This window comes from Balaenoptera borealis (genome assembly GCF_965194805.1).
Source record: "Balaenoptera borealis genome assembly, chromosome: 18".
Classification (NCBI taxonomy): Eukaryota; Metazoa; Chordata; class Mammalia; order Artiodactyla; family Balaenopteridae; genus Balaenoptera; species Balaenoptera borealis.
Window position 1 is genome coordinate 35,341,899 of NC_138877.1, and position 21,242 is coordinate 35,363,140.

The following is a 21,242-nucleotide window of genomic DNA, read 5'->3' on the forward strand; positions in this document are numbered from 1 at the left end:
CTAACCCAATTGGATTGAAAACAACAAGAATATTTTTAGATATGTAAAAATATCTAGCGATCAACAAGGTAAAATTCAATGTGTCTGGCATTGCATCCAAAAATTACCAGGCAAGCAAACGATGAAAATGTGACCCCAAATCAGGAGAAAATAAATCAAAAGAGACCAGAAATGACACCAATAGAAACCATATGCTGAATATCACTATATATATATATATATATATATATATATATATATATATATATATATATATATACACACACACACACACATACACACGTATTGTTACTTTACTTATTTTTATTTTTATATGATTTGGCATATATACACATATATATGTGTGTGTGTATATATATATATATGTATATACACACAGATATATGCCATTGTTGCACTTGATTTTTTACATAAATTATCACTATAGCAGCATGCCTGTTTAAAATGTCTTTTTCAATAATAATGTTTCAAATGCTAAATCTCTCTTTTAAATCTACCATTTAAAAATAATATCTATTGTATTGTTTTTTATACATTCTTTTTATTGAAGTATAGTTGATATATGTTATATTAGTTCAGGTGCTCAACATAGTGATTCAGTATTTTTGCAGACTATATTACACCATAGGTTATTACAAGATAATATTTTTAACTCCCTGTACTATGCATTATATCCTTGTTGCTTATCTATATTTTATGTAGTAGTTCATATTTTTTAATGCTATACCCCTAATTTGCCTCACTTCCTTCGCTTTACCCTTTGTTAACAAGTTTGTTTTATATACCTGTGAGTCTGTTTATGTTTACATATACACTCATTTGTACTATTTTTTTAGATTCCATATATAAGTGACATCATACAGTATTTGTCTTCCTCTGTCTGACATTTCACTTAGCCTAATATTCTCTAGGTCCATCCATGTTGCTGAAAATGGCAAAATTTCATTCTTTTCTTCTGGCTGAGTAATATTCCTTTATATGTATATAGTTATATATATATAATCACATCTTCTTATGCCAATCCTTTGTTGAGAGGTACTTGGGTTGCTTCCATATCTTGGCTACTGTATTTAGATAGTGCTGCTATGAACACTGGGGAGCATGTATTTTTTTGAGTTACTGTTTTCATTTTTCCTGGATATATATCCAAGAGTGCAATTGCTGGATCATAACAGGTAGATTTTTGTTTTTTTGAGGAAACTCCATACTGTTTTTCATAGTGGCTGCACCAATTTACATTCCCACCCATGGTGTACAAGTCTTCCTTTTTCTCCACTTCCTTTCCAAAATTAGTTATTTGTAGACGTTTTGATGATAGCCATTCTGAAAGGTGTGAGGTGATATCTCATGTTGTCTTGATTTGCATTTCTCTAATAACTAGTGATGTTGAGTATCTTTTCATGTGCCTATTAGCCATCTGTATGTCTTCCTTGGAAAACTGTTTATTCACTTCTTCTGCCCATTTTTTGATTAGATTGGGGTTTTTTTATATTGATTTGTATGAGCTATTTGTATATTTTAGGTATTGACCTCTTGTCAGTCACATCATTTGAAAATATTTTCTCCCATTCCATAGGTCATCTTTTCATTTTGTCAATGGTTTCCTTTCCTGTGCTTTTAAGTTTCATTAGTTTCCATTTGTTTATTTTTGTTTTTATTTCTTTTGTCTTAAGAGATTGATCCAAAAAAATATTGCTATGATTTATGTCAAAGCATGTTCTGCCTATGTTGTCTTCTGGGAGTTTTTTGGTGTTATGTCTTATAGTTAGGTCTTTAAACCATTTTGAGTTTATTTTTGTATATAATGTGAGGGAATGTTCTAATCTCATTGTGTTACATGTGGTTGTGCAGCTTTCTGAGCACCACTTGTTGAAGAGACTTTCTTGTCTCCATTGTATATTCTTGCCTTCTTTGTCATAGATAAATTGACCATAGGTGCATGGGTTTATTTCTGGGCTCTTTATTCCATTCCATTGATCTAAGTATCAGTTTTTGTGCCAGACCATGCTGTTTTGATTACTGTAGCTTTGTAGCATAATCTGAAGTCTTAGAGGGTTATACCTCTAGCTTTGTTCTATTTTCTCAAGATTGCTTTGGCAATTTGGAATCTATTGTCATTCCATCTGAATTTTAGGATTATTTGTTCTAGTTTTGTGAAAAGTGTCACGGGTATTTTGATAGGGACTGCATTAAATATGTAGATTGCTTTGCATAATGTGGCCATTTAAAAAGACATGAATCCTTCCAATCCAAAGCATGGAGTATCTTTCCATTTCTTTGGATCTTCTTTAATTTCCTTCATTAATGTTTTATAATTTTTAGGATGTAGGTTTTTCACCTCCTTAGTAAAGTTTATTCCTAGTATTGTATTCTTTTTGATGTAATTTTAAACAGGATTGGTTTCTTTTTAATTTTCTCTTTGTGATATTTCATTATTAGTAAATAAAAACACAAGAGATTTCTGTATATGAATCATGTATCCTGAAACCTTGCTGAATTCATTTATTATTTCTAATGGTTTTTGGGTGGAGACTTTAAGGTTCTCTATATAAAGTATCATGTCATCTGCATATCATGACACTTTTACCCCTTTCCTTCCAATTTGGTTACATTTTATTTATTTTTCTTGTCTGATTGCTGTGGCTAGGACTTCCAATACGATGTTAAATAGAAGTGGCGAGAGTGGGCATCCTTGTCTTTTTCATGAGTTCAGCAGGAAGGTTTTCATTGTTTTACCATTGAGTATGATGTTGGCTGTGGATTTGTTGTAAATGACCTTTATTATGTTAAGATATATTCCCTCTATAACCACCTTGATGATAATTCTTATCATAAATAGATGTTGAATTTTGTCAAATGGTTTTCTACATCTATGAGATGATCATGTGATTTTTATCCTTTGTTTTGTTAATGTGGTATATTATAATGATTGATTTGTGAATGTTGAACCATCCTTGTGACTCTGGAATAGATCCAACCTGATCATGGTGTATGATCTTTATCAAAAGGATATTGTTGGATTCAGTTTGTTAATCTGCTAATCCTAAAATTGTTGAGGATTTTTGCATCTAAATTCATCAAAGATTGGCCTGTAATTTTCGTTTTTTTCAGTGTCCTTTCCTGGATTTGGTAACAGGGTAATGGTGACCTCATAGAATGAATTTGGGAGTGTTCCCTCCTCTTCAATTTTTGGAATATTTTGAGAAGGATAGGTATTAGCTCTTCTTTATATGTTTGGCAGCTCCTGTGAAGCTGTCCAGCCTTGGACTTTTGTTTGCTTGAAGTTTTTTTTGTTTTTTTAAATTACAAATTGAATTTCACTTCTAGTAATTAGTTTGTTCAAATTGTCTATTTCTTCTTAAATCAGTATGTTTCCAGAAATTTGTCCATTTCTTCTAGGTTGTCCAATTTGTTGTCACAGTTCATAGTATAATATATTAATACATTGTTCATAGTATTCTCTTATAATTTGTTCATAGTGTTTGTTCATAGTACTGTCTTATGATTTTTGGTTGGTATCTCTGTGGTACCACTTGTTATTTCTTCTCTATCATTTCTTTTCTTGTTTATTTGAGACCTCTCTTTCTATCTTGGTGAACCTGGCTAAAGGTTTATTGATTTTCTTTATTGTTTCAAGAAATAAGCCCTTGGTTTCTCTGAACTTTTCTATTTTTTTCATCTCTATTTTATTTATTTCCTCTCTGATCTTTCTTATTTCCTTCTTTCTGGTGACGTTGGACTTTATTTGTTCTTTTTCTAGTTCTTTTAGGTGGTAGTTTAGGTTGTTTATTTGAGTTGTTTCTTGAGTGAGACCTATATTGCTATCAGCTTTCCTCATAGAACTGCTTTAACTGTGTTCATATATATATAAGAAAGTTTTTTCCATTTTCATTTGTCTTGAAGTATTTTCTAATTCCCTTCTTCTTTTCTTCATTGATCTGTTATTTTTTATTACCCTGTTTAGTCTCCATGTGTTTTTCCTTTTCCCATTTTTCTTTTTGAAGTTAATTTCTAGTTTCACACCTTTCTGGTAAAAAAAAAAAAAAAAATGCTTGATGTAATTTCTAACCTCCTGAATTTGTTGAGGCTTCTTTTGTGGTCTAGTATGTGCTCTGTCCTGGAGAATGTTCCATGTGCACTTGAAAATAATGTCTATTCTGCTGTTTTTGTATGTAATGTCCTGTGGATATTTATTAAGTCCAACAGGTCTAATGTGTCATTTAAGATCACTGTTGCCTTATTGATTTTCTGTCTCAATGATCTGTCCATTGATGTAAGTGGGTTGTTAAAATCTCCTACAATTATGGTATTATTGGCAGTATTCCTAAAGCACTGTTCCTAAGGAAAGTTTGTGAACAAAATGCTCTTAATTAAAATTTAGGCATATACTAACATTATATTTAACAACTTACCTTTTCACTTATTTTCCAGAGAAAAACTAAAGAAAAAGGGCAATATAAGAAGGACTATAATTTATCATTAGTATTACCAAATTAGATCTGCTTGTATATAAGAAGTGCTTGGATTTTATGACTTTTCCTTTCTAAATTATTATCAAATCTCCATCATCCTAATTTCCAATATTGTTCTACAAACCATTCATTATTGTAAGATAAATTATTATCCTCAATTACTACATAGTTGAAATATGTGGGAAGTTAGAGAATTTGTTGAAATAGGAAACACAATTAACAGTTGGGTATGGGTAGCTCAAATAGCTAGATTCATGATTCAGTAAAGAGCCTTGTAACATCCAAGATAAAATATTCATCTTTGATTTAAAGCCCAGAAATCAGATTTTTCAACTATTTGGATTTTTCTAGCTCTCAAGCCAAAATTGGGTTTATGCTAATTAAACTCACAAGAGATTCAAAAATAAATCAGATTTCCAATATATATAATTACTCTAGTGATCACATCTTTTTCTAGGGTAGCAAGAAAATTAAAAATTGATCATAATGTTGCCTGATGACCATGGAATGAAAGAATAGAGAAACAAATGCTATTAGAAGATATTTTATCTACTTCATGAAGAATTGTAGTAAATTATTTCTACCTCACACAGCAGAGAACACTATCAAGGGGCTAAATTTCTCATATTCCCCCAAATTATTTCTTATTTCTGAACAGTGATAAATCCTTACTGGAGAATTTTGCTCCTCTGAAATCTACTGTATCATGTTATCTATTCGCCTAGTGATAATTTCATTCTTTTGATGCTTCAGAGTAAGTCCCATACATACAAAACTTCAAGTTGCAAACTTTCAAAGATGAGAATACGAGTTCTATCAATGTCAGGCATGAGTGAAATTGCAGCTTGCCCTCCGTCTCCTATTGCTGATGATCCTTCAGCTCTACCACCTCCCATCTCCTCTCCCTTCTCCAGTCAGTAACTCTTCTTGACTGTTCACTTGATGCCAGACCCTGTATGCCAGCTGCTGTAATATATACTGTATTTTTCAAGGTACTGTACTATAAGATTAAAAATGTATTCTTTATTTTTGTGTTTGTGTGTCTATTAGGTATTATTTGTGTGAAAAGTATTATAAACTTATTATAGTACAGTACTACATAGCTGATTGTGTTACTTGGGTACCTAGGTTAACTTTGTTGGACTTATGAACAACATGGAACTAAATGAACCTACTTTTGGAAAAGGACTCATTCACATATAGGAGAATTACTCTGTTTTCACAGAACACATGGTGTATTTTGAATTGTCTACATAAAAAGGACACATTAAATATTTTCTGCTTTCTTAATGATTAACTTTCAGAGTTAGCTTAATGTAGTTTACCTAAATTATTGAAACTAATCACATCCTTTCCCAAGTAACATTTTTCTTCAGTATGAAAGCTTCCATTTCATCTAACACATAACAATTGGTAATCTGTTCACAACTGACAATCTCATTCACAGGATAAATCCAACATTATCCACTTGAGAATACAGAACAGAAATATGAGATATCTGCCACTGCTCTCTTTCTGTCCTCATATTTTATAATTTACAGAGTCATGAATTATTTCTGTGCAATATTTTATCTTCCCTGTTTCCAGTCAAATTCTCACTGCCTGAGTTCAAAAACTTTTCATATTTAATATTAACCATAATAAATAATTTAATAATTTAATGATAAAGTAATTAATACATATATTATTATAATAAAATAATAATACAATTACTATTAATTATATTATTAATGATGTTATGTTATATAGTTATTTTATATAATTGTTTAAATAGATATATTATTGCATAATATAATTATATATAGTATATATAATTATATTATATTATTATAATACAAAATTATGTACAATATATTATATAATATATTTATAAATATATATATTACATTATCATAATATTATAATATATAGTATATTATATTATACATAATGTAATATATAGTATGTTATATATAATACAAATATATGTTTATAATATGGCAATATTATGATGTAAAATATGATATAATATGATATAATATAACAATAGAATATTACAATAGAATATATAATATATAATTATACATATTATATATTAATATTTTAACATATAATATTAGTCAATATTAATATAATTAATATATTAAATATATATTATGCTAATAATATAATATATATGATATATATAATAGGCACATGATATATCATGTATCTTATATATAATGTATATAATATAGTATATTATCACAATATTTATATAGTTATGATATATTATATACATTATATATATCATTAAAATATTTACAAGATATATAAAATATATATATTTTTTGTGGGGGGTGAAGTAGAAAAGAGTAGCTTTATTGCTTTGCCAGGCAAAGGGGGACACTACAGGCTCCTGTCCTGAATAACTATGTGTCCCCAAGATATATAATATATTATATATAATCATATATCATATATTACCATATATTATATGTTATATATCTTATAATAATGTAATATAATGCAAGCTATATTACATTAAATAAGATATAGTATATATTATTTATGTATGTATATAACGTGATTATATTATATATAGATATAATGTAATTATAATATATAATTAAATATAACTATAGTATATATAATATATAATGTATATATTAAAGTATAAAATATATATTATACTACAATATATGTGATATAATAATATTAAATAATATAACTATAGTACAGTATATTATATTATATAATATGCTCTATATTATAAATAGTATGTCTTATGATTTTTATATAAGATATATATTATATATCATATTATGTATCATATGATATAAAACATATATTACATATTTTATTATCATATAATATGTAATATAAAATATATATTATTTATACAATATAATTATTGAAAAAAACATGTTAAATATGCATTATACATTGTATAAATTATATATATACTCTATATAAAATATAGTATTAATAATATATATTATTATATTAATATTATATTATAATATTATTGTAATATATGCAATAAATATTGCATGTAATATATATTATATATCATAATTTTATTATATATTATATATACAATAATATATATTATATATAATACAAGGTATAATAATTATAATATATAATACAGTATTATTTATATTTTGTATATATTATAGTGTTGTCTATATATAGTATATATATAGTATAATATACTATATTTTAAACATGGGTATATAGTATATGTATATTCATATATAGTATATACCTATGCATATATAGTATAACATATAGTATATATTACGTATAATGTATATATACAAAACTATATTTACTGTATATATATTATATATAAACTCTATATATAGTATATATATTAACTGTATATAAATGATATATAGTATATCTCATATATAACATATATATTTTATATTATATATAATATAATTATATAATGATAATATATTATATATAATTTAATTATATGTTTATAGGTATATATAAAACACTATATATAAAATATATGATATTATATAGGTATATTATATATACATAGTACTATACATATAATTATTTTATATAATTTTAACATATAATTAATATTAATTTTATATTTTACATTATATTGTTAATACAGTTGATATATAATATCATATAAAAATGTATCACATAATATAATATAAAATATTTATTATTTGTATTATTTATATTGTATATAATATACTATATTATATTTTTCATTTATTATACATTATGATAATATAAATCATATATTGCAAATATAACATATTATATAGTAAATATTATATAATATATTAAAAATGCTATATAATATTATATTGCATAATATAATATAAATAACATAATATATACTATCATGATATAGTATATTGTATATTATTAATACAACATATAATATAGTATTAAAATCATATATACATTTATATTATATAATTACATTGTTGTTTATGTAATAGTATAACTTATGATTATATCATAATATGTTATATACATGATTAATTTTTAACATTTAATTTATCAAAGTAATGAAATAATATAATTATGATTATAATTTTATTATATTATATATTACATACTCTGTTATACAAAATAGTACCCTTAAACTGCTGAATGGAAAGTAGTTAATCCAGAATTCAGTATTTTCTATTTCTATTTACCTCAAAAATATATATATTATATATATAATGCATATAATATGTATAAAATATGTTATATATTATATATTATATTGTATTATATTTAATATATAACATATGTGTATATATTATATAATACAATATATTGTATTATATAATAATCATTATACCTTATATTACATATACAATGTATAGTGTATAATATACATATTTTATATGTCATATATACCATGTATACCTTTTATAATACACATATATATCGTATATCTCTTATATAATATATATGATATATTTCAATATACTGTATTCTATAATATTATCTTAGTAATTATATGATATAATAATATTATTAATATAATACTATAATTATGTAATTCTTTTTATAATAATTTTATTATTATATTATTATATAATAATAAATTAATTACATGTTTATTCATTCTTTCACTTATTCAACAAATATTTCCTGAACTCCTGCTATGTAACCATCTCTGATGCAGCTACTGAATATATAGCAGTTGGTTGACCCGAAGGAACCTGCTCTCATGGAATTACGTTCTAATGGAGGAATACTGTAAATTATACCTAGTATGTAAGTAAATATACTATTATGCTACAAATATTACCAAAAAAGTAAAATAAAATAATAGATGAGATCATAGAAGGCAAGAACTACTGTGATATTTTAGATGGGTAATAAGGGAAGACTTTTCTGAAGAAAAGTCTTAAATGGAGACTTGAGTGATGTTAAAGAGCAAGGGGATGAGGAAATATGTGTGTATGAATATTCTTTCTAACAGGAATTATAAAGGGGAAAATCTTGAAATTTTGAACAATAATTTTATAACGTGTGTTGCTGAAGTGCACTGCAATAGTGAGAAAACACTCTAAATGAGGTTCAAGAGATAGGCAGGGGCCTGATATAAGACCTTGTAGGTTATGGTAAATATTTGTATTTTATTCTATAGCTACAGGAAGTCATTTTAGTGCAGTGAGTAGTAAAAGCCTACCAGCTGATTTACAGTTTCAAATTATAACTCCTACAGTTGCTCAGAGCATACCATTTTCAGAAAGCAAAAATGGCAGAGAGATGATTGGATTTAGGATAAATTTTGGAAGTAGAATCAGTAGGACTTTCAGAGGAAATGGAATGTAAGATAAAAATATAGGATACTGATGTTCTTAGTCTGAGATACTGGTGAATTATATTACTATTTATTAGTTCAGAAAAAAGTTGTCAATATAATTATTTTTACAGATTCAGAGTCAATAATGTGAATACAATAAAACAAAGATATTCTCACATATTCATTTATTGTGACCAACTTCTAATTTCAGGGTTTATCTATAAAATCATAAAACCATGAGACCAAGGAACAACTAAAAATGCTCTAAGCAACTTATACTTGAAGAGTAGTGAATCAGAATCTGGAATCCAAATTATAATGTAGCTAGAAATTTTGGAGTGGATATACCTTCTATAATTATCTAACCTTCTCCAATGAAAGGACAATAATAAATGAATTTGTGAGGAGAGCATCCATATATTTGATAAATGCTACAGTGATTATACTGTGGATGACGCTGCTATCGAAATGGGCTTCCTGATTTCAAGGAGGATGTGGTTCTGTGGCGGCTTAGGTCCAGAATCAATACTTTATTCCCCAAAACAAAGAGGGTAAGGCTCCTTGATCACCAGTAGAGGCTGGAATGGTAAAGAAAACATTTTGCTTGACAGGATTCTTTGATGGGGCTAACAGATTTTGAGGGAGTAGGAAAAAAACATATAACTAGATTTGTAACGTCTTTAATATCTGTATAATAAAAAATTCCAAGTTGTCCTGACTTGATCCTCAAGGTATACTAAATGGCTTTGTAAGGCTAGCTTCCTATCATGAAATGAATACAAATTATTCCACCATGCCACTGGCACAATCAGCAACATTACATTATCACACAATCAGCAATTACCTATAGTTATAGGTGATTCCAAATACGGTTTCCCATGTTCTGAAAACATAAAAAAGTTCCATAAACAAATAATTCAAAATTCCATTGGCTTACTTCTGCTATATTTCCATTACATCTGCAGCACACAACAACATGGAGTGTTCTTTGTGGAAGATGACCAAGCAGGGGAAAACTTTATAGCAAATGAGTGCATAATATGCTAACACAAATCAGAATTGGATTGCTCTGGAGTTACTGAGCCAGACTCAGAAGTGTTCCTGAAAGCCTGTTGAAAAGATAAATTCTCCCCATTAAAAGAGAGGCAACATGAGGATAAATTCTACTTTAATATATGGAAAGTGGTTAACGATATCATCAGCTAGTAAGCTACTTTAAAGGATCAGAGTAGAAGGATTTGTGATAATAAAATTTGGGGAAAATGCAGATTAAAGAACTCAGAATGAGACCAGGATATAAAAATATTAGTGCCTCTCTGTTGGCTCACTAAAGGATTCCTACAGCAGAGGATTTAACTACAGGCAATCCTACATGAGTGGGAAACTTTTCCTAGCCTCCCCAATGCTTGTTCAATATTGAAATTAATGGTAGTTTGGTATGGTATTTGGTGAGTTAAGGATGGGCTTAAAACTTCTCAGTGATTTTCAGCTAGTATAAATGATAGTGGGTGAAATAGTTGTGAGCTAATTTGGAGCTTACATTTTAGTGGGAAACATAGACATTAAATATACAATTGTACACTTAAAATTGCAAATAAAAAAAGTGTTATGAAAGAAATTTGTAGCAGACTAAGGGTAAATTTTAAATCATCTTTCAAACATCTCTTCTTCTGTTACCTCATCATTCATTAGTCCTTAACTCTTGCTGTTTTAACACGTATGTGTTGTCTTCCCCAAACACTGCCACAAACCCACACATGCATAGGCACAATATTAACCAACCCTCCTCTCTATTCACTTAGCATATCTTACATGTATGATTTATTTCATTACAGTGTAGTTGTTGGTTTACTTGTCCTAACTCCCATAGAAGGCAAGAATTATATCTGGCTTAATTTTGAACTGCATGTCCCAGTGCATGCCACATAGTCAGTACTCAGGATACGGTTAATCAATATTCAGTTTGCTGAAGATTCAGTTCAACTGTCAGTTAACCCAGAAGACTTTTATAATCTCTATGATTCTCTCTAAAATGTCACATCCTAATTTAATAACTTTATGGTTGTCTAAAGTTTCATGACTTTGCTACTTTGTATTATTTTGTCTTACTATTCACTGTGCTTTACATTTTACATGTGTTTCTTTTTCACATATACAAACAATCACATGCCAGTCTTCCAATTGGTCTATACATTTACTGGATCAGGGATAATGATAACTACCTTTCACCGAATGTCTATTCTGAGAAAACAAAACCCCAAAGTTAATTAAATCCTCAAATCTCAAAGTCAGTGAGAGGCAGAGCCAATATTATGTCTGCCTGATTTCAAAGCCAAATTCTTTACTAAACAACACTGCCTTATTTTAGCTGCAAAATGCCTGAAATGTAAGGTTTAAACATTAGTTGTAGATCAATTGTTCACTCAATTTCAACTCTCAGAATGACTCAGAGTGCTCATTGAAATGGAAGAAGCAGGGGAACAGCAGGCAAGGTTTTTCTTATGAGGACAGATTCTGACCCTAGGTGGCTACATCTTTTTGGTCAAATTAAAAGCTCTTGGGGTGCTTAAGTTGGCAGATGATTTCAAGCTACAAAAAAAACCAAAAAACAAAAGCTAAAACTTGCTAATAAAGTAAATATTTGTTTTAAGGAAAATTTATGTTTTTTAATGTTTATACTTTATATTTTTATTCAGATTAACAGTTCTCATTTTTAAGAAATATTTTACTTTTAAACATATAAAATAAATATTTCAATATAAAACTAACTTATTACTGACTTAGATCACAGTATATTTTGTTCATCTTATTATAGATCACTTACGACACTAAAGTATCTTTTCATACCAAAAATTGAAAAAATAAAATTTTTAAAAAGTAAACATTTTAAGAAATTTTGAGCATCAGGTTCTTTTTAAAAGAAAAGAAATCATTTTTCAAAGATGTATTTTTCTCTAAAGAGAAGTGAACATCATTTCCGAAGTACCAACTTCCTTGTAAGACAAATTTGCAGGAAGCTGTTTTTACCATGGTGACAAAATCTAGATGCAGATTACTTCATCAGAAGAAGGCAATTTTTCGTAAACAGTTGAGCTCAGAACACTCAGAGTATGTTACATTGAATTTGTGATACGAAACTACTTTTACAAATATTTGGGAGTGTTTGTGTTCTTAATCAAGGCTTCAGAAGTTTGAGAACTAACTACACTGATAAATAATCTTTAGGCCAGGCACCTGTAACTTTCATAATGAGGAAGTTATCATTATATATATATTTAGGAATTCATGAGCTAAGATTAATTACAAAGAGTGTAGTGGCTTAATAAAGGTAGTTAAATTAATATTAAAAATGGTAAAATGCAGGGCCACTTAATCTGTGTGGCCCTGTTTCATTGCTGCTTTCTGGTGACACTATGTGACACAGCCAACAATGACCTCCAAGTTCCTACATATTGTTAAAAAACAAAATTCAACTGAGTAAATTTAAAGAAGTAACTGGCTTTATTCAATGATTCATGAATTGGGCAACATCCTATCTAGCAAGTAGAAAGGAGCTCAGAAGAGCTATACAAAATGAAAAACTTTTACAGGCATAAAGGGGTGGGAAAGGGAAGTTTCTAGGAAAAAGTGGATTGTTTCAGGCAAGGTCACCTTCTCTGGGGGACAGAAGGAGTCTATTGGGTGGATTATCTCACTAGTGCTGACTAGGTCATTCCAGGTTGTTTGGGTAGAGGTTACATTTCTGGGAGAGGCAGAAAATGCAATTAGGTTAGGTATTCTTGGTTTACTGATGCAGAGCTTAGGACAAGTGACTTCATTTTGGGGTTGTTGTCTCTTTTTCAACAGTTTCCCCCTTTTGATTAGACTCTCAGCCTACCCAAGATGTGATCTAAATTTAAGGCATTACTACTAGTCTCAGCTACCACTCTGTAGTTCTCACAGCTTTTACTGATCTTCTGTGTAATAATCACAGCTCATGATTTTATTTTTTTCTGAATTTCTGTGGTTTCACAGGTCATGACTTCAGGGTCACGATTTTTTAGTTGGTCATTTTATTCACTCTTTTTCTGGCATGTCAGTCTAGAGAGATTATTTGCTTGATGAGTAGAGGCTGCAAACATGCATTTAAACCTTTTGAGAGAGTACAGTGCACCGGGGAGACTACTATGACTATCATAAACAGGATAATTCCCAATGTTTGGAGTGCACTTCAGAGCCATGGTTCTTAAGACCCAAACCAATCAAAATAAAATAACTTAAAGAAAGACCCTTTTGAAGGAGCCACTTTTTTAAGCCAAGTGGCTTGCTCAGTGATGTTATGTAACAGTTTCAACTTCCCCAAAAGTGTTAATCCACATGCAGCAGGTGATGTTGGCCACAACACAGACACTTCCTCACTCAGCTAAAAGATAATCCAGGGCTATACTATTATCAAGAACAACTTTGGCCAGAGAGTCTAAGGATTTTATTGGGCAGCTATTGCTTTAGTAGCAGATTCTGCAATATTTTCAAAAGTTAAGGAGAGGTTCCTGATCATAGCTTCATTTACATTTACTTCTAACCAGGGAAGTAGGGTCCTGACAAGAGAAATGAATACTGAACTATGAATGTGTTCTTGTAGGTCCTTTCTAACTCAATGTAAATTCAAAGGAGTTGACCAATGAGTTGTCTCAATTCATCTGTGAATAGAGACACAGTTAGGTAACCTAAGGGGCATTGCCTGGTTATGTGCCAGTCATCTAGGCATTCATAGGCTCAAGGAGAATGTTAACCACCACAGACAAGGGGTAAACCTTGTTGAGGTACAAACCATTCCTGTTAAGATGATACTGTTAGTGGATTCATTTGCAGGGATTGTTACATTTTCCCATTCAAGCCAGGAGTCGCTTATGTTTTTATTGCATTTGGGGAGTAAATCTCCTAGCCTGAAATAAAGAATACCATGCAAAGATTGGTGCTGTTGGTGAGATCTTAGGTGTGCAAATATACTAAGATTCACACAGGTATTTGTGTCTAATTGGGCAAGTACAGCTGTAATCGAAGAAAGGTTAAAAAAAAAAAAAAGGCACTGGATGTTCTGATTGTAAAAGTTGAATTTGGTAAGAGACTGCTAGAGGAGGTTGACTGAGTTTGTGATGAAAGTGGGAATAGAAGAGAAATTGGTCAAAGGGAGTATCAGGTAGTCACTAGCATTATGGATAGATCAGAATCTTTGATGATAAATCCAGCAAGTCTGAAAATTTACCCTCATTCAAAATGGCCTGGGAGAGATGGATGTTGGCATTATCTTCCCAGGTCAATGCCAAAGTAAAGGAAAGAAAGAAAAGAAAAAGTGGTTTCACGTTTGTTTAAAGTGTGAGGTCTCAATCACGTGTGTTTGGTGGAAGCAGTCTACATTAATGTCAGCTACTTCTTTTCCTCCTCAATTTTATTTGAAGGTTTCCAGCATCTTTACAGGACTAGATGTCAGTTGGAGAGTTCTTTAGCTGTGAGATGTGTACACAAGGCTCAATGCCTTCTAGTTTTGCAGCAGTGTCAGTGGTTGGGAGCATTTTGTAAGGTCCATCCCAATGCGGTTCTTGGGCTGTCTTCCTCTGATGACATTTCCGGAATACCCAGTCACCAGGCTCCAGACTGTGGCCAAAAGGATCCTTTGAAGTGGGATTCAGGAAAGTTTCTTTAACCTGTTGATGATAGTCTTTGGCATACGACATTAAAGAATTACAGTAGTTAGCCATACTAGTGTGAGATAACAAGGGATCAGCAGAAAGTTGATTATCAATAGACATTGGTCTACAGGTGACTATCTCATATGGGAGTGAATTTATGTTTCCCAAAGACGGTACTGTGCACAGTCAGCAAGACCAGAGGCAATACCTTGGACAAACAATGTGAAATAGTTTCATCAAGTTTAGAGATTTTAAGTTTAAGGATCCCATTAGTTCTTTTAACCTTGCCTGATGATTGAGGGTGATAGGGACAGTGATAATTCCAAGAAGTTTGGAAAGTTTTTGTTAAGGCTTATGTGATTTGCCCAGTGAAATGAGTGCCTTGATCACTGGTGATTGTGGAAGGTGGAAAACACATTTTCCAATGATTTCTTTGCCACCATGAGGGCATCAGCTTTGTGGCAGGGGAAGGCTTCAACCTATCTAGAAAACATGTATACAATAAGAAGAATAAATTGTTAACCCATACTAGGTGGTATTTGAATTAAGTGTAGCTGCAGGTGCTGGCAAGGTCCAGAGAGAAGAGGTTTGAGGCCTCTGAGAACAAAAAGTTTTTCTAGGATCATCATGGACCAGACAAATCAGACATTGGCGGTAAACTCTTTTTGCAATTTCATAGATGTCTCCCTACCAATGTTTATTCATAGCTTGAGCCATCTTAAGTGCACTATGGTTTGTGAAGAAATATAAAACTGATAAAAGACGTTTGCCAGGGATTTGGGAAAAACAAAACAGCTAATTGGGTTTACCATAGCCTTGACTGTTCATTGAATTCACAACTGTTGTTTACCCATCTTAATTTCTCTGATTCAGGAGCAGACTGTTGCCATGTTGCAAATACATGAGGATGGCAAAAGTCTTGGAACAAGGGGTCATTTTTGCAGAAGCAGAATAGACTTCTTCTTCATGGACCACAGCCTTTATAGATATCCTTACTGTTGCCTTTGCAAGAAAGTCAGCAAGGGCATTTCCCTGATACTTAGATTTAATCTTTTTAGAGTGCTCCTCAATTTTGATGACAGCAATTTCAGAATGTAAGAGAATAGCAGTAAGAGGGTGGTCTATTTGCTCATTTTTTATTGGGGTCCCAATGAATGTAAGAAAACCCCCTTGGTTTCTATAACATCTCAAAATTATGGATGAACCAAAGGCGTACAGCCTCTCTGTATAAGTATTAATAATTTGTCCTTTTGTTAACTGGCATGCTCTTGTAAGGACATGGAACTCTGCTTGTTGAGCTGATTTAACTTGTGGGAGATTGTCCCTCTCAAGTAGTTCATATTGGGTAGTAACAGCACAGCCAACTTGGAAATTTCCTTTTTTGTCTTTACAATATGACCCATCAACAACTAAAATAAGATGAAGATTAGTTAAATGGTGTCTTGTAAATTAGGACACAGTGACACAAAATGGGACTTTATTACCTTACAGCCATGGGGGTCACCTTGGTCAGGCAGGGGTAGTAATGAAGCAGGTTTAAGGATATTGCAGCTTTAAAAATGCAAATTATCTTGTGAAAGCAGAAGTGTCTCATAGGAGGTTAGTCAGCTTGCAGAGACATGTTGAGGCGATTCAGAATTAAAGAGGCTTTGGACAGTATGCAGAGTTTGTGAAAAAGTATAATTTCCTAGTGTTATATCTGCTGAAGTTTCTAGTAACTTTACAGCTGTAGTTATAGCCCTAAGGCAAATAGAATAGTCATGAGCAAATGTATCAAGCTGTATGCTATAACAGGCAATAGGTCAATGTTTATTACCATGTTTTTACATAAGCATTCCCAGGGCTTGGCTATCTTTTTCATGCACAAATAAGGTAAAAAGTTTTGAATAATTAGGTAGTCCTAAGGCTGATGGTTCTTGCAGGGTTTGTTTTAGTCCTGTAAAGGTCTGCTCATGTTTATTTCCTCAAGGAAGGGGCTCAGAGACTGAAATTTCATAGAGTGAAATTCTAAGTTCATGGAGCGGGGAAGCTATTTAGAGAAAATATTGGAACATATACTGTCCAATAACCAGCCACACCTACGAATCCATGAAGCTGTCACTTAGTTGTGGGCTTAAGAAGTTCTTGGATTAGCTTAATTCTTTTTGGAGATAGCTGGATTCCATCAGCACTTAGATTATGACCTACATAGTGAACAGTGTCTAGAGATCATTGTAATTTTTCCTAGAGACTTTATGTTCATTTTCAGCTAACTGTTGCAGCGAATAAATAGAATCTTTTATGGATGCCTCTTTGGTAACCATAGCACATATTTTAAAAGGGTAGATTTCCCAAGGAACTAGAGAGTGTTTAAATCTTCGTGGAGCACCTGGGAGAAATAAGAAGGGGCTTCAATGAACCCTTATGGCATGACTGTCAAAGTACATTGTTAATCGTTCCAAGCAAAGGCAAATAGATATTGGCTGTTGAGGTATACAGGAATGTAGAAAAAGGCTGAACAGGGATCTGCAACAGTGAACCATTTTGAGTCTCGTGGAAATTGTGAGAAAAGATGCTTGTGTTTGGAACAACCAAGAAATGCGGAAAAACTGTCTTGTTAATAGCCATCCTCAACCATTAGGTTTCCAGACTGGCAAGATCTGTGTGTTACAGGGGCTGGTGGAGGGAGTAATTAGCCCCTGGGTGTGAAGCCTTGTATGGCCTCAACCTTTAATGGCTACTGAGGTAATTTAGGAAGAGGTTTAGTTATCCTATCTGAATTTTTATAGGTTCTGTACTTTTTATTCTCCCAATGTCATAATTAGAATTAGCCCATAGATTTTGGGACACCCCAATTAAATTAGGGAACTTTTGTTGGAATTCTTCCTTTTCTATGTCAAAAACAGATTGGAAAGATCAGGTTCAGGTTGGGCAATAAATTCTTCATTGGAGGGAAAACATATTAGACCTTTTAATTTAGAAAGGATATTTCTACCCAATTGATTGGCTGGAGCTGTATCATATGGCAAAAAGAAATGTTTTTCAGTAAAATGTCCCAGAGTCATTGGTACTGGTTGAGACAGAAACTCCCCGAATTTAATCAGTCAGCCCCACTATAGAAACTTCTTTCTCACTCTGAGGGATTTTTTGGTCTTATGAGACTGGATAGAAAGTGTAGAAAGTAGAAAGTAGAAAGTGTAGCTTCAGTAGCTAACAGAATTTGGAAAGGTTTTGGATTAACTTTAATTTTTGTTTCCCCTTTGCTGCTTAAGGGTATTACTGGTGGCAGTTTACTAGAGGGTCCCTTGGTGTCCTGTCAGTTCTGAGAAGGGCTCATATGGGGGACCTCCAATGGGAGTAGATATTACAGCATTGGAGTTAATGTTGAAAAATGTACATAGGACTTTTGAGGACAATCTCTTTTCCAGTGTCCCAGTTGATTACGACTGAGACATCAATCCCTTGTCTCATACCCCAGTGTTATGATAATAGACACCTAGGAGGGTATAATGCAGGAATCCCAGATGTTATTTTAGGTCTCTGGCCTTGGAACTGTTGTAGCAGTAATCCATTTACAATAGGGCAGCTAGAGCAGGTTGGGTGACCTCATTTATTGTATGAAACCCAGAATACCATAGGAAGAGAACTTGCAGATGACCTTAAAGTCTGTAGCAGATTTATCTTTCTTTTGTTTGCGTGTTTGAATAATAGACCTACGAGTGCGGGCAAGGAAGAATTTAGGAATGGCTTTTTAAAGATGGGTTGCTATTTTTCAAGCTTTTTCTGATCCATAAGGGGACCATGTCGAAGATCAAGAATCCTGAGATATCATCCTTAGGGTTACCCTATTCTGCTTTCTGTATCCATTTTTCGGCTTCACCAGGTCCTACCAACATGTGCATAAGTAGCCTGGGGTCATAGACTTCAATAATGACTCTAAATTCTTCAAGAAACTTTGGGGGACTCCTCGCTGGGTTTAGAAAATTTCTTAACGATGACCCTTAGGTCAGTTTTTGACCACGGAGTGAAAGATACATGAGGAGGATTGCCTACAACCTCAAGAGGTTTAATTTTAAAAGACTGTTTAATAGTCTCTTCGGTAGAAAGGCAATTCAGATAGAGAATTAGTAAAACATGAGCACTCAGGTAAAGGAGGATAGAGGGGAGCAGTAGGAGTCATGTCAGCCTTCATGTTTTTTGTCTTAGGTACTTCTTGGTGTCTTTCATTTTTATTAGCCTTTTGCAATAAATTCTTTAATGAAACAATTTTGAAATCTTGAAGGCTTCTGGAAGCTACTACATGCCAATTAAAATAAATATCCCATTCCATTTGTTTAATTTGGAAACCCTTGCTTTTAAGTGTACTTCTTAAATAAATGATCTTATCTAATTGAAACATTCCCCATAATGACTATTGCAATTCTAGGTTATTTTCAGTAAGATTTTGCCATTTTTGTAGATATTCATAGCTTTCAGAACCATAGTTCTTAGACATAAAACAAGCAGGTGTGTTGGAAAGTGGTTCACTCAACTCTTTGGAATTTAATTATCTCATTCATTTTTGCTAAGTCTTTTTGGGTCTCTCACAGCCAAACTAATACCTAAGAGAGATGTACTGCTGGGTTGAAGATTGTGTGGTGTTTTACAGTGTACCTTGTTGCACGGAAATTTCTTGAGGTTGGTGGGTGACCTAGTGTTAATCTAACTTGTTCCATGAACACCTTATCCTAATACAGGAATCTTAGAGTGCTCTAACAGCTTTTAAGTGCTCAACCCATACCCACCAATTTCTGTGACTTTTTGGCTTCCTAGATTCCCATTAACAATAGCATTTACCTACACAAAGCACACTGGACTCAGTCCAGCTTAAGTCACAACAAATCCAACCCCAGACCCAGACTGGTTTTTAACTCAGACCCAGCCTAACTCTGGCTGGTAACCACCAGCAGTTCCATGTTGGCATGGATCTGGGGACTGGAGTGAGGACTGAGCCAGCAGACCCCAAATAATGGGGACTGCAGACTGAGGTTCCACACAAATGGGAAACTGCAGACTAAACCACCAGCAGTTCCCAGCATGGAATCTGGGGACAAAACCAAGAGCTGATGGTTTGCAACCAAATGCGGGACAGTGAAAAGCCAATTAGATTTGACAGGTTGGTGCAAAGACAACAGAGCTCAGAACCAAGAGGAACTTTCCCATGTACTTTGGAAAGGGTGAGAAAGAGAGCGCAGTGGGTTTGAGGGTAAAACACCTGTGTTTCTCATTGTCTCCGAAGCCATTGGAAGTCTCCTTTGGTCCTGCCACTGCCACAGAATCTCGTAAAAACAAAATTCAACTGAATAAACTTAGAGATCTAATTGGCTTTGTTCAATGATTCATGAGTCAGGCAGCGTCCCATCTAGCAAGTCGAAAGGAACTCAGAACAGCTGTCCAAAATAAAAGGTTTTTCATGGGCAAAAAGGGGTGGAAAAGAGAAGTTTCTAGCAAAGAATGGATCGTTTTAGGCAAGGTCACGTCCTCTGAGTGACAAAAATATTCTACTGAGTGGATTACCTCACCAGTGCAGACTGGGTAATTCCAGATTGATTGGTTAGAGGTTACATTTCTGGGAGAGGCTGAAACTGCAATTAGGTTAGGTATTAAGTCCTGGTTTGCTGATGTGGGGCTTAGGACAAGTGACTCCATTTTGGGGTTGTTGTCTCTTTTTTAACAATAACAACAAAATTCCTATTTGTGTTAAACATTATAGAGGCTAATACAAGTGGATGCCAACAAGAATGTTACTAGAATTTAAGGTTAGCAATCGAAATATAGAAAGCATTTTTAATTTTACATATCTACCTGAGCTTTTTCTACATGTATGTTTTCCTAATT

General features: G+C 32.1%; 2 long non-coding RNA genes across 2 annotated transcripts in view; both read left to right on the forward strand.

Annotated features, from left to right (window-relative positions):
- Positions 1–21,242, forward strand: part of LOC309615752 — a 268,399-nt gene that overhangs the window by 102,050 nt on the left and 145,107 nt on the right. The window lies entirely within an intron of this gene.
- LOC309615736 overlaps positions 205–21,242 on the forward strand; it is a 93,623-nt gene continuing 72,585 nt past the window's right edge. Inside the window, exon 1 of the long non-coding RNA XR_014237033.1 lies at positions 205–3,781. This is a non-coding gene — a long non-coding RNA (uncharacterized lncRNA). The remainder of the gene's footprint in view (positions 3,782–21,242) is intronic.